The sequence below is a fragment of the Hyperolius riggenbachi genome, chromosome 1, assembly GCF_040937935.1.
Source record: "Hyperolius riggenbachi isolate aHypRig1 chromosome 1, aHypRig1.pri, whole genome shotgun sequence".
Lineage (NCBI taxonomy): Eukaryota > Metazoa > Chordata > Amphibia > Anura > Hyperoliidae > Hyperolius > Hyperolius riggenbachi.
Genome location: NC_090646.1, coordinates 216,801,978 through 216,817,331, shown reverse-complemented (window position 1 = coordinate 216,817,331; position 15,354 = coordinate 216,801,978). Strand labels below are relative to the sequence as shown.

Genomic DNA, 15,354 nt, shown 5'->3' with positions numbered 1-15,354 from the left:
AAAACTTTTACGGACCTTAACCTTTGAGTTGAAAGGAAGGAGAAGCCAAATACTGTATGTAGCGCCTTATTCCTAAACCAATATCTTGCCTACATGGTATTTAACTTAGGGGGGGGGAGGTACCTTATGAAGGGGTGGAAAATGTTCCTCTCTATGCAAAGCGACCTTGGCCCCATGTCACTGTCCCCCAGGACAAGGTATTAATAGAATGAAGTGTGGATTATGGAATTATCAATTCGCATCCACCCAGTCAAATAAGTAAAATTGAATCCCTTCATAATTCACTCCTACAAGCCAAAGCTTCATAATATTTTATTTTGCAATTTTCTTGCTTAACTGCTAAAGTGTGACCACCATCTATGCCCATCACAATCCTGCCTAGCAGCAACTGACCATGAATGCCAACATAAGAATTTACTGCTATGCAGTGCCGGGCCAAGGCAGAGGCTGGGCAGGCACCAGCCTCTGAGCCCAGCCACCAGAGGGCGCATTCCTCTGCGCTATTCCTGCCTGACGCATTCCTGTGTCTCTTCCCCGGACACCTGCCTGCCGCATCCCTCAGCACTCTTTATATCTGCATTTCGCAATCACCCCGAGTCCCCTAGCGGTGTTGTCCTCCTCTTCAGTGCGCCTGTCTGCCCTGTGCCTTAAACAACCGCGCTGTCATCAAAGAGATGACAGGCACGGCTTTGGCATTGTGTTGCTAGGCAACAGCAGGAAGCCAACTTCTACTCCAACGGAAATGGCTTCCTGCAGAGTTGCCTGTAAACTCTGATAAACCATATGAGCGGCTGAGCTGTGGCTGGATTGGACGGTAACGCAGTGCCCATGCATGACAGGACAGGGACCCAGCTGTCTATGTGGAGGCCTGGGAGGATTGAAACAGGTATGGAGGGGGGGGGGGGGGGGAAGGGCGTTTTGAAAGAAGCACACAATCATTCACACACATCACTGCTACACATCAATCCAATCATCACACACACACTATATATATATATATATATATATATATATATATATATATATATATATATATATATATATATATATATACACACACACACTGTACACACACACACACTGTACACACATATACACTGTACACACACACACACAGTACACACACACACACACACACTGTACACACACACACTGTACACACATATACACTGTACACACACACACACATACACTGTACACACACAGACAGATACAGTATATACACACACACTGTACACACACACACACACTGTACACACGCACACACTCACTGTGTACACACACACACACACTTTACACACACACTGTACACACGCACACACACACTGTGTACACACCCACATCACTGCAGCCCCAATCATCAGTCACACACATCACTGCTGCCCCTGTGACCCGATGTATTTTAAGAACTGCAGTGCCCTCAATCCCCTCACAAACATCCTATGTGAAGTGGGGTTGGAGTTAGATTGAGGAGAGTGTGGTATCAATGCCTGGTATACACCATGAGATTTTCTGGCAGATTTACTACCAGATCGATTATTTCCAACATGTTTTCCATTTACTTCTATGGAAAATGAATTGGAAATCGGATCGGACATGTTGGAAATAATCGATCTGGCAGTAAATCTGCCAGACTACACCAGGGCTTTTTCCACTGTCCCCACCATTACGCAGCTATTGTGCTGCCCCAGCGCCCAATTACCGGCTATTGCCAATAATTTTAGAATTATGACATGAGGACCTATAGTGGCACCCAAATAACCTGCTTTAGGGAAAGGGGGGGGGGGGGGGCGCACTTTGGAAGCTCTGCCTCTAGTGCTGGGAAACCTCGTCCCGGCCCTGCTGCTATGGCTTCTGAGGAATGGGCATCTTTAACAGCAACTTTAGAAAAAGCTCCACTGGGAATTTCAGTTTCATAAAACAAAACTTATCTTATTCAAGGGTGAGGCTGGCTATTTGTTCACTATCTAATGCCTGAGCTACAATGTTACGGTAATGTGGTAATAGTGGTAATGTGTGCATTAACAGGGTATTGTGTGCTAGGCAAGTAGCGTAATGTGGGTTAGCTAGGTAATGTAGACTGCACTAATCGCGCAATGTGCTTCATGTAACAGTACAGTAGCTCTCCTGAAAAGTAACCAGAAGCAAAAACTATTTGGCTGTGCAAAACAAACCCGGATAACAAGACAGGGCTGTAAAGATCAAAGGCTGCCATTTCTCTTTGCAGCTGAATGAAGCAGAAGTTATGTCACATTGTCATGGCTGCTTTAGTCAGTACTACTATTACTACTACATATACAATTCATTATCTCATAAGTTTATTTTCAATTTAGGTTTGCTTTAAGAAACTGATAAAATAGTACTATAATTTTCCATTCTGTTTCCTCAGCCCCTTTTAGGTAAACATGTAGGTCTGTAAGGGCCTCTTATCCCTAAACACTGAGGCAAGGGTGCTTTGCAAAGTATTTTTAGGGATGGGGATATGCCACCCCCCCCCCCTCCCGCCAAGTACATACATTGGTGCTACAAGTATTTTTCCTATGTATATCCTATTATATTACTGATATGGTCAGCATTTGGATAAATTGTATTGTCTAAGAGTGACCCATATGAAACCAGCATTGAATGATGCATAATGTATTATACTGTTTATAACATTATTATGTGCAGAATTTGTATCATCTACATATGCATGGGTTCTGAGCTCCTTGTCCTCTGGCACTCCCCCCCCAGCATTCTTTTGTTAATTGCCCGATGAAGCGGGTTTGTGACCTGCGAAACACGTTGCACCTTGGAGATTGTAGTAAATGTGAATTACATTTATTACATTTTAGTGTCTAATTTCTACGAGGGGGGTAAGTCCACCAACTTTCCCCTTTTTAAACGGATTTTAATCGTTTTTATCCATGTTGGCACCTCTGTATACAGATTGATACAAACGTCATACTTACCTCCCGCGTCCGGTTTGTCCACTGTGGTCGATGGAATTCTCCATCTTCCATTTTAAAAATGTTGATGACACCATAACAGCTTATAGGTCAGCACTTTCTTAACCAGTAATATCGCTTGAGCCATAGGAAAACATGGACATTACCTTGCACATCAGTTGTCCTTTCAGTTATAACTAACAGCAACTGATATAGTGAATAAGGCTTTCAGCTTCTGAGAAAAACTGACAGTGAGGTAGGTATGTTATTTTTGCATGTGCTTCATGTTTATTTTAAATCATTTTACTCGGTTCAGGTTCACTTTAAAGGAACCCTGTAGTGAGTAAAATTATTTAAAATAAACACATGCTGTAGCTGCAAATGAATATTACATACTTACCTCACCATCAGTTCCTCTCAGAAGCTCACCATTTTCTTCTTACAGTGATCCCTTACAGTTCTGACAATATTTTGTCAGAACTGAAGTATACCAGTTGCTGTCAGTTATATTTCAGCTGCTGTCAGTTACAACTGAATGTGCAAGGTAATGTCCATATTTCCCTATGGCTCATGTGGGCGACATTACAGTTTAACAGTGTGCTGACCAGGAAGCTGTTATGGGGTAGTGGCCATTTTAAAATGGAGGACAGAGAATTCCATTGATATTAGTGGACAAAGAGGACACAGGACAGGAGAAAGAGATTGATGAGTAGACTACACAGGAGGTGTTTATTTTGACTTTAAATGTTCAGTTCAGGTTCTCTTTAAGGTCTAGAGTAATTCCTGTAATGTTGCTGAATCACTGAGTGGGCCTAGAGAGATGGACTGACTTATGCTGGGAATACACGGTTCGTTTTTGCCTTCGTTTAAACCTTCGATTCGTTCGGTAAACGAATCGAGTGTTGAAAACGTATGTGAAAATAGTCATAATCTCATTATAGTTTCGATTAATAGACCCCAAAAACGAACGACTAGTGATCGAACATGTTTGATATTATCTCTCTTTATCCATCTAATCGAGCCATTGGTAGGCTTGATGGCTGTTCAGATCGATTATATATTCGTTTATGCTAGTCCGTCCCTGTAAAAAGGGATTTTCGTTTCGTTTCTTTGCAGCCTTCGATCATTGGAAAAACGAAACCATCAGAATCGGAAAAAAAAACGAAACTGTGGGTGGTGATATTAACCGTATGACTGATTATTTCGGGATCGAAAAGGACAAAAGGCACAATCGAAACGAAGGTTTAAACGAAGGCAAAAACGAACCGTGTATTCCCAGCATTAGAAGCTTTGGCTCACAAGGTTACTTTTTGTCTAGCTACATGCAAATACTAAACTCAAAAGTAAACAAAATATTTCAGATAAAACATCAAAGGAAAACACATGCCATGGCCTTTTATGCTATTTAGACCAGAAACAGGCATTGAAAGGATTTTGCTACTGACAGTATAAATGCATAAGAAGTATTGCTAGGTGTGCTCTGCCTCAGGCAACAGTCACCTGTTGCATTCACCAAATATCTATATTTATACAGTGAACAATTTCCATGCACAAGCTGGTAAATGACAACTGCATAACACATCAATGAAATCAAAACAAAAATCCACCTGCACTAAAGGAAACCCCCATTAATCTTGTGTTGTCTTAGTACAAAAATTAAATTTTATGTTAGATTCTGCTTAACCATTTTGTGTATTACTACTTTTATACTTTAATGCCCTGGAATGCATGCCTGCTGTATGTACTGTGAGTGATTTTTTAGAGGATTTAACCGAGTCCAATGTGTCATGCAGTAAGAGAGTACTAGGAGCCAAACGCACCTTTGAACAGGTGACACTTTCGATAAGCTTATGCACTTCTTTTCAATGGTTGAATCAATGCGCAAGACCAAAAAATATAGAGGATGTTCCCATCACTGGACCCACATTGGCTATCATTCATGAAAGTGCTGTCGGTATGGAGAATCAGTGCGGGAAAACACAGCTTGCTGTGTTTTAGACTTCTGGCTGCTCATTCATAAAAAAGTGTTCAGGTGCGATAGCAGTGCAGAGATTTCCCGAACTAGGCTGGCGGTAGGCAGGCGGTAGGCTTGCGGAGACACATGAAGCTGCCGAGTTGATACATTTCTCCGTGTTCCGCTCTACTGCAGCTGCCTGGGAGGTCTGTGTCTCCATTCACTTAACATTGGTATCGCCACATCCAAGGGAGCGGTACTTACCGACCTCATACCTCTTGCGGTAATCTTTATGAATTAACATCTTGTTACATTTTTTACAATAATCACCGCACAAGGCGGTGATTTATCGCTGTGCTCGGTAATGTCAGCTTTTCATGCGGAAGGAGCCTTTATGAATGCAGAATTTGCTACGTGTGCGGTAAAGTCAGCTGTTTTAAGCATTTCTGCATGCGGAAATGCTTTATGAATGATAGCCATTGCCAGCATGTGTCAGGCACCGAAGGGAAGATTTTATGTAAAATCGTGGGTGTTCTATACCACTGTGGTAACATTTTACGTCCCATATCCTGGGTATTGATTGTCCACCTTCATTATTGAACAACAATAAAGTAAAACATTTGACAAAAAAAGTACCTAATATTGTGCATTCTGAATACAACTGATATCATACAACCACTAATTTGCATATCTCTCAACAACCCTCAGGCTAGATAGACGTTATTGTCGCATAATGCAGGTTACTGTACTGCAATTTTAACTCTATGTCGCGTTAGCCTATCTGTGCCCAGCACCCACCATTACTACACCACCTTCCCAGCATGGTATGTCTCCACAAGTTTTGTTGATTGACTTATGTGATATGTCACTTTGAAGTTTGCTATTATGCACAATGGATAATTAAGTTTACTGCACTCTGGAATAAAAAGCATCTGCAGCAGTGACGATTCCCTCTCCTTCCTTTCTCCTACCATGTTCTACCAATCTGTCATTATCAGAGCACGCTGACAGCACCAGAGTGTGTGGAAGGTGTGTGGTTCCTGCTATATCCTCAACACTGACAGCGCAATATAATACAGTAGTGCCGACTTCTTGCTTCTCCTGCCACAGAAACTGTTATGGGTTGTTGCAAGTGCAAGCTTTAAAAGCAAGGGTTGATATTGATTTGCTTTTAGTAACACTGAGGGCTGTCTCACACCAGTGGTGATCCTGCCACGATGGCTCTGATTTTGTGATTCTAAAATGTTTGTGTAGCAGTTTGCAGTGTGAAACTCGGCACACGCTTTCTGTAAATCCAATCAACTTAATTTCACTTCTCAAATATCCCTGTGTGTGTCTCCTATATGATATATTTAAAGAGACTCTGTAACAACATTTTCAGCCTTAGTTCTTCTATCCTATAAGTTCCTTTGCCTGTTCTAATGTGCTCTGGCTTACTGCAGCCTTTCCTAATTGCACAGTGGCTGTGTTATCTCTGTTATATGATCTAATCTGTTTCCTTCTGTGGGCTCTGTCAGCAGAGGCTGGAATGTGTGGAATGTGCTGCACTGCTTGTCATTGGCAGAAGCTATACACACCCCCTCCAGGCCCCCTGCAGGCTCTGTATGACTCACACACTCTGCTTATGCGAGCCTATCAAAAGCTGGTTAGTTTGTTTGTAAACACTGCCTAAAACTGTTAATTACAAGCCAGGATTGCAGCAGAGAGTGGCAGAAACAGCACAGAGGGGCCCAGGAGAACATAATGAATAGAATGGTATGCTTTTTGCTGTAAAAATTTTAGAGTACAGATTCTCTTTAACTGACATTTTTTATCGTAACAACCAACGATTTATACAGGAAAATCATGACAATTAACAAGGTTGCCCAAACTTTTGCATCCCACTGTATTAGTTTCACCTTTTAAGTTGAATTACTGAAATATATGGACTTTGCACAATATTCAAATTTCAAGTTCACCTGTATTGGTTCTATCCTGAGCCTGAAAGTATTCATCAATGTTGGCAAAAGACTAGTCCTGAGAAGATGCTATGCAGTACATAGAAAGGCCTTATTTATATTCCTGTCACCTACGGGGAGGTTGTAGCAACACAAACATATTTATTAGGTATCACATACATGTACATTAAAAACAAGGACCTGTTCTCAGTATTCTGCACTGTAACTAAACGTCTTCCACCGTCCCGAACATTCTTGCATAGATAAGACATCTATTAAAATAACAACGACACACAGTAGGAATTTAGTGTTGAAATGATTGGTGAAAGGTGTGGAATATTCTCTTGCAAAAGCACTTCCTAAGTAAACACACTGAGCTTAGGCTCAAGCCGCTATTTACATTCACAGACAAGACGCATAGTTAGAAAATGTATTTCTTCATATTATTTTCATATGAGCTGGATGGAACACTCTTTCTGCTGACAGTATGGAGGAAACCTAAAGTAGAACTCCAAAATGTCATCCTGTCCATTTTAGCTTCACATATTACAAGGGTTTAAATGGTACCAGAGATGTACCCTAGGTGAAAGAAATGGAAAAGAAGTTATACATACCTGGGGCTTCCTCCAACCACATACGCGCTGATCGATCCCACGACGCCATCCACCGCTGCCCGCATCTACGAGAACCGGCTCCCGTCGCTGACGTCATCGGAGCTGGCCTACGCAGGAGAAGTGCACCCTCTACGTATCTCTCCATACACTCCTGCAGAGATACGCAAAGAGCGCACCTCTGCTACGCTTAGACTGGCTCCGACTGACGGATCAGCGCAGAGCCGGTTCTCGTAGCTGCGGGCAGAGGAGGCTGACGGCGTGGAATCGATCAGCCCGTATGGGGCTGGAGGAAGCCTCAGGTATGTATAACTTCTTTATATTTTCAGCTCTGGTTCCCTTTAAAGCAAATCTGTAAATGTAGAAAAATGGCAGGCACTTCCTATGGAGAGGGAAGGCTCAGGATCCTATATAGCCTTCCCTGTCCCCTCTCTGCGGTCTTCTTCCAGTTACACCACCTCCAGGAGCCCTCGGAAGGTTTCAGGAGTGCTTGTGTCCCAAAGAAGGGTGACTCTGTATTGCGCATGCTCAGTATGGAGCCACCTGTCCTCCGGAACGAGGGTTCCCAAAGGCGTATTCGACCATTTGGTTGAATACATGCAACGGGGGTGTCAGCACTGGAACAAGGGGACCGAGAAGGCTCACTAGGATCCAGAGCTTTCCCTCTCCATAGGTAAGTATCAGAGGTTTTTTTTCCTTGCTTCAGCATCGCTTTGAGCAAACATTTCATGTAGTTATATTAGGCTCAGTTCCCACTTGTGAAAACACTTAGAGAACAAAAACGTTCCATGCAGATCATGTCTTGGGTGAGATTTGAACCTGGAACATTAACACTGCAAGGTGAGAACGCTGGTCCCTATGCAACCATGCCACCCTCTATAACAGGTGCTACCCTTCTGCTACCAACAAAGGCCACCATTATGTCCACTCCATAAAAAAACACTACCATTATCCACTCCATAACAGGCCCAACAATTATTTCTCCCTCCAGGAGAAGAGCAACCGTTATATTCCACTCAATACCAAGTGCCTCAGTATTACAAGTGTCACTATTAGGCCCCCAATAACAATGTCCCCCCCCCTTTAAAATGCATGTGTCCCCTCTTAAACATGGACTATGTATCTGACAACCAACTCACCCCCCCATCCACACCTGACAGCTGCCTGTCCTTGTTTTGGCTTCAGTGTGGTGCAATCTTATCTAAAAAGTTAGCGTAATCATTAATGATCACATTTTTATGAACAATTCTTTATTTCGATCAGAAAAATGGGCTCGAATCATACAGTAAATAAAAATGAGTCAGCAGTTGCCTATGACAGGTAAAATAAAAAGATCATAGAGGCAATCGTAAATAGACGGTTTATTGTTCCAACCGACGTTTGTAAAGTGGAACTTCTTAGCTGCTCTAAAAGATAAGCAACAGCATAACCTTTAAAGAAAAACATTTCTTTGTTAGGGCTTGTTCACACTACAAGAGCTTCTCTAAGAGCTTTGTGATTTTGAAAGCTCTTGCTAATGTTATCCTATGTGTGTGTTCACACTGGAGCGATGTGATTTTGTAACAATCCCCCATAGCATTGCATTAGCAAGAGCTTTTCAAATCGCTAGCATTTAAAAAGCTCTTGTAGTGTGAACCAGCCCTTACAGCTGATACAAATCCTGCAATAAATCTGTACTGTGTCTACTTCCTTCTTTCATGGAAGCAGACATAGGGTTAACATCTGGGCCCATATGCAATTAACTTTTTCTCCGGAGTTATCTCCTAAGAGACAATTTTCATATTCTCTTTAAATTAACTTTTAAGCACTTTACAGTTGAAAAAGTGCCTAAAAGTTGCTGAAAAAGTGCTATCAAAATTATTTTTAGTATTTTCTTGCCTGTTGGTGGTTTAAAAAGCATTTTATTAACAAGTATGAAAATATCACCCTGCAGAAAACTAAGGAGAAAAGGTGAGATGCATATGGGCCCCTGTGTTTACAAATTAGCTGCTCTGCCAAGGCAGCCAGCTGACACAGCTGAGAGATCAATAAGCAGATGTGATTAGTCACATATGAGGGAGTAATTAGACAGGCTAAACTCTCTAAATGCATAAGGTGCATTTTTCTATGTTTTCCTTCTGTCTTGTGCAAGAGTTCAGGTCCTTTTTAAATGATCATAGCTGATGTTATCTAAAATAAAGTTGCACTGCTGTTGGATAAATATAACATTGCCCCATTAGTGGGCACCTTTACGCTGTATAACCAGAGACTACATAATCTACAAGCTTTTGGTGCAGCACAGCCTGCTGGTTGGAGCTACAAATATAAAACATTTACCGAAAACCATAAAAAATAGACTTGCCCTGTAATATTTGCAGACAAGTACAGCATGGTGTAAGAACATATTATACAGCAACGTGCTGCACTTGTGTGGCAACATACACTTAATACTGTACATTCCTTCTTCCCTGTGTGGATGAAGACAAACAACTGCAGTGCCAGACATGTTAGAAAGAAAAACAGAATTAAAGTCCTGGAGAGTCTCAACAACCCCTTTTTGTTTCTGCTGCTGTACCTGGTTCAGTCTAGAATGAGACTTTTAAGAGACACAAATGCTCCAGTGATCAGGCAAAATAACACTGGATAAAAATTACAGCTTGTAATCTTGTTGCTTTCTATGTGAAATGTCTAACTGCAGGTAGCCTATATTCTCTAAGTATACATATGCCAATATTTATTATCCTGACCGACAGAAAAGAGCAAAGAAATGCCTGAGCTGTTTAGAGCTGCTTTCTATTAACTCTGCACAGTAGGTGAGACAAACCCCTGCTGATACCTGTGACTAAGTGGTACAGATCATAGTTTCTGGAAGTTAATGGGGGTCACCTCTTTATAGTTATGCGTGAAAAGTATAAAATGCACAAACAAGGCTCCCCTTCTGCGCATTACACTCCGGTGTCCCCAGTGAACTGCTGACTCATTAACTGCTTCAAGACATCTCTCCTCTATATTAATGATAGGAAAACATTAAAAATGACTGTGCAATGACTCTAAGCAGAGTGTGATCTCACAGTTCAGGCTGTTCCTCTCTGAATATTCTTCTAGAATGATGTTGAACTGTTTAACATGATTATTTCCTGCTGGTACAATTCTAGTGGCATGAAATAGTTTAAGAATTTGTAATTGTTTAGTGAACATAAACATCCAATAAACATATACAGTTGCCCAGGGCCGGTTCTAGACGTTTTGTTGCCTGAGGCAAACTTGTGAGGATACCCTTTGCCCCAATTTGGAATGACTGCATAGCACCCAACAATTTACTTTGCTTCATTTAATGTTCTCACATGACATGCTGCAGCTCAACACAATAGTACACTGGCTGGCTGCAAGTTTCTGACAAACAAACTGCTCACCCTCAGACACTCCATTACTCCTCAGTCAGGACAGCAGTGGCACCACCTCACTTATGCTGTGCAAGTCAAATGAAACACTGCTGCTCTTCTGCCTTCCTCCTCCTCACTCATTGTTGGACTCCTCACACAGCACAACAAGCTGCTTTTCCCCAATGATGACATCTTTACCCGCTTGCTCTCCTCTTGCTTCCCCTCCTACTCTGACAGCTTGCTGTTAGTGTAAACACACAGTACAAACATGTCACCCCTGTAATCTCTGCACCTGATGCAAATGTTTCACCTTGCTTCATGAGAGATCCAGTCCTGAATTTGCCTACATGTGCCAGTATAAGTTACTTATGTGCTGACAAAAATAGGCAGGACTGAGCTAAACATTTACTGTATGGACCAACACCTAAAACTATGGGTCAACACCTCATCTCCAATTTTCAAGTTTTTATTGCTTCATGAAGATAAAATAAGCCAGCGTTTCGAGGCCACACATGGCCTCTTTTTCAAGGCAACATGTTCACGGAAAATCTATGTTTAGGGAAAAAGACTCAAATAAGGAACCGCCTGTGAGGGTGAATCCACCTCTATGCACTTGCTTGATAGAAATGTTCTCAGACCAGACATGTCAGATAAAGTGAACACAGACTTGGGATTTATGACTTTGCAGTGACTGTTTTTTATCAGCAATTCTGAACATTCTGCCCTAAATTATATTGTAAAAGCCGATTACAAAATCACGGCTTGTGTAAGGAAGAGAGGTTCATTAAAGCAAGGAGCACACTTGTCCAAGGGTTTTTCCCCGCCATTGCTGGGCTTCCGTGGATTTGCATTCACTCTATGACCGTGTTCTCACACGCACAATTTTCTGCACTTGCTTGTAATTTTTCCAGGTTGTAATTGGGAACATGTACAATGTGCGAAGAAAGCTGAAAGATGTCCAAATTAAAATCATTGGAAGAAAAAACTAATGCGGAACACAAAGAGATGCAAACCACAAGCAGGCCTTTGACTACAATGTCCAGTGCAGCAGTGCGTATTATGCTGTGTGTGTCAAATGCACACGAATCAGATAAGTGTGCTCCCTGCCTACGTCTTTTATGTATTTTTTCCCTCGTCGTTGTTACTTTAGTAGCTCAGCTTGTCATTTTCAATAAATGTCCGTGCAAGTATATTTACAGGAGGAAATGTGATTGGAGGATTGAGGTCTGGGTAATCCAACACGGAGCACAATGGCTGCAGTTAGGGGTGCAATTGTTGCAAACAATCAGACATGGCATCAGCCCCTTTATATCAAAGATGGGGCTAAGCCTGAAACTTTGTTTACCGCTGGCCCCAAGTAATCTAAATATTATTGTGGGCTATCTGAATCCTGCACCATAGCCAGATCTAGTCCACCGTGATGTCAGGCACCCCAGATTGAAGTGTTGGACTAAGTCTGACACTTTCACCCCCCTGGCATCTTCCAGCGACTCATAATTACGTAATACCGCAAGGCTGGGTGGAGCTACAGCATTGGGCGGAGATACTCCCCGCTAATGGATAGGTCACCTCTTTGCACTAATGCAAGGTTGTAGAGACCCTACCGACTCCCCCACACCAACACACAGAGATCAAACACATTCCCACAACACAGCGGATCCAAGAGTTTGGTGCGGGGGGGGGGGGGGGGGTCTGATGAAGTCAGTGATCTAATAAATGGATTGGCAGTAGGAGAACAGAGGCGCCAGCAGGATAAAAGCGGATAAAAACTTTAAAATTTGCTGGGAGGAAGTGGTGGACTTACCTCCATAAAGCAGACACAAAAGACTGTCTGAATAGTAGCAATCACATTTATTAAATAGTACCCCAAAAAAGTGCAACGCGTTTCGCAGGCCCAGCCCGCTTCATCAGGCAATAAACGTGGGGACAAAACAGAATTTCGGCATTAGCAGGTGTAGCGCCTCAGTGAAGCCTCTTCACTGAGGCGCTACACCTGCTAATGCCGAAATTCTGTTTTGTCCCCACGTTTATTGCCTGATGAAGCGGGCTGGGCCTGCGAAACGCGTTGCACTTTTTTGGGGTACTATTTAATAAATGTGTTTGCTACTATTCAGACAGTCTTTCGTGTCTGCTTTATGGAGGTAAGTCCACCACTTCCTCCCAGCAAATTTTAAAGTTTTTATCCGCTTTTATCCTGCTGGCGCCTCTGTTCTCCTACTGCTATACCGTGTCCACCCCTGGTGGAGGGGTGATCTACCCCCTTTCGCATCTATAGAGAGCGACTTCTTATCCCTGAGTGAGGACAGGTCTAATCTCCTCACCTGCCTATACAGTGGTTGCCTTTGTGGTAACCCATGTTTGTGAGTATAATTTTCTCACGATAACCTTTATTTCATTTATGCTTAACATACTACACTATATTGGGCTCTCGGTTTCTCTACACTTTAATGGATTGGAAAGAGTTAATTATAGGATCCAGTACCCTCAGACCTTAGTAGATCCACCACACTGGTTCATTCAAACAAGTACAATTACAATGCTTATGATAACATGAGCAGAAAAAGTCCATACAGTTAACATAAATAATCACATCCATGAACATCTACATGATCACCTTGGTTTTAATTTTCAGATTCTGACTTCTACTGACATTATTTCCTGTATTCTGAAAATATGAATCCAATAAGTACTGCTCTGATTTGACTTTATCTCGTTTTAATAACTTTGTAAATTCAGTATAATCATCAAGAAAGAATAAGTACAGTATACACTGCAGATATTCAAGTGCTATCATAATGCTAATGAACCATACCCTATTTTCTTTTCTCATGGCCTTACACGTGATAAAAATGATTGTTCAATCAATGGAACTTAATAATAATAAAGTTGCACAGCCTTAATATAATGCGGCTGACAAAGATCTGAAACATTAGGAAGCATTAGAATGAAACGTGTAACATGTTCCTCTTTCTCTTTGTCGTATCTCATTACCCATCATGTCAGTCTCCTCCATGGACAGAAAATATATGTGCCTATAACTTTTACTTATGGAGTATAATTTATGTTCTGAAGAAATGTAAGTTATAGATATATATGACATGGCTGTGTGTGTGTCTGTGGTAGGCAGACTAGACTGCCCCCTGGGGCCAGATGTACATCAATGTATTATTTCCTCCAGTTGGATGTTCAGCACAGCAAGTCTATACGTTGTAAAATATTTATATGGGAATGTTATCTAAGCTTGTTTCTTTATTATATTGCATAATTTTAAACAACCATTTACTGAGCTGCAGTTCATATGTGGTTAAAGGGACTCCGAGCAGTGCAGAAACTATGGAAAGATACATATCATTTTAAAGCTCTCTTTCTCCTCTTTCCAATGATATATAAACCGCTGCCCTACACCTTTTAGTTTTCGCTATTTTCGCGATTGAAATTGCCGCAGCCGCGATTTCAATCGCGAAAATAAAGAAAACTAAAAGGCGTAGGGCAACGATTTAGGTGTCGCCAGAAAGAGGAGAAAGACAGCTTTAAAATGATATCCATGTTTCCATAGTTACATTGTGTTACAAAGGCTGACTTTTTCTGCTGAATGGAGCTGCTGACACTGGGGAAAGTGTCGTCCTGTGTAATACAAGTAACTATGGAAAGATGGATATCATTTTAAAGCTCTCTTTCCCCTCTTTCTGGCGACACCTAAATCGTCGCTCTACGCCTTTTAGTTTTCTTTATTTTCGCGATTGAAATCGCGGCCGCGGCAATTTCAATCGCGAAAATAGCGAAAACTAAAAGGCGTAGGGCGGCGGTTTATATATCATTGGGAAGAGGAGAAAGAGAGCTTTAAAATGATATGCATCTTTCCATAGTTTCTGCACTGCTCGGAGTCCCTTTAAATATTAACTAATGGAGAAGGTTAATGAGATCCAAATACCATATTTTCTGCTGTATAAGCCGCATCCGGAATATAAGACACACCTAAGTTTAGAGGGCGAAAACCAGGGGGAAAAACAATATATACTAAATCTGGTGCCTACATATATTCCGGGAGCGTCTTGTACATGTTATCCCCCAAATTATGTCCTCCTGTGTCCCCCATGTCTACCCATGTGTCCTCCTGTGTGCCCCATGCCTCCCCCATGTGTCCTCCTGTGTGCCCCATGCCTCCCCCATGTGTCCTCCTGTGTGCCCCATGCCTCCCCCATGTGTCCTTCTGTGTGCCCCATGTGTCCTCCTGTGTGCTCCATGTGTCCTCCTGTGTACGCCATGTGTCCTTCTGTGTGCCCAATGTGTCCTTCTGTGTGCCCCATGTGTCCTGTGTGCCCCATGTGTCCTTCTGTGTGCCCCATGTGTCCTTCTGTGTGCCACATGTCTCTCTCCTGTGTGCCCCATCTACCACATGTGTCCTTTTGAGTGTCCTGTGTCCTCCTGTGTCTCGCCCCCCCTTGTGCCTATAAAGTTAACCAGTGTTTTACAAATGACATTGTGCCTAAATAAGGAGTCATGTATTTTCTATGGTTCACCTAAGTAGCCCCACAACTTCAGGCCTGAGCCGAACAGGGGTCT

At 42.2% G+C, this 15,354-nt stretch overlaps 1 protein-coding gene and 1 long non-coding RNA gene across 7 annotated transcripts in view; one reads left to right on the top strand and one right to left on the bottom strand.

The window, feature by feature from the left end:
• PRDM5 (PR/SET domain 5) overlaps positions 1 to 15,354 on the bottom strand; it is a 207,581-nt gene that overhangs the window by 18,735 nt on the left and 173,492 nt on the right. The gene's annotated exons all lie outside the window — the stretch shown is intronic.
• The window catches only part of LOC137547117 (uncharacterized), a 103,976-nt gene continuing 89,370 nt past the window's right edge, over positions 749 to 15,354 (top strand). For all 4 annotated transcript variants that reach the window (XR_011026489.1, XR_011026488.1, XR_011026485.1 and 1 more), the window contains exon 1: positions 749 to 886. This is a non-coding gene — a long non-coding RNA (uncharacterized lncRNA). The remainder of the gene's footprint in view (positions 887 to 15,354) is intronic.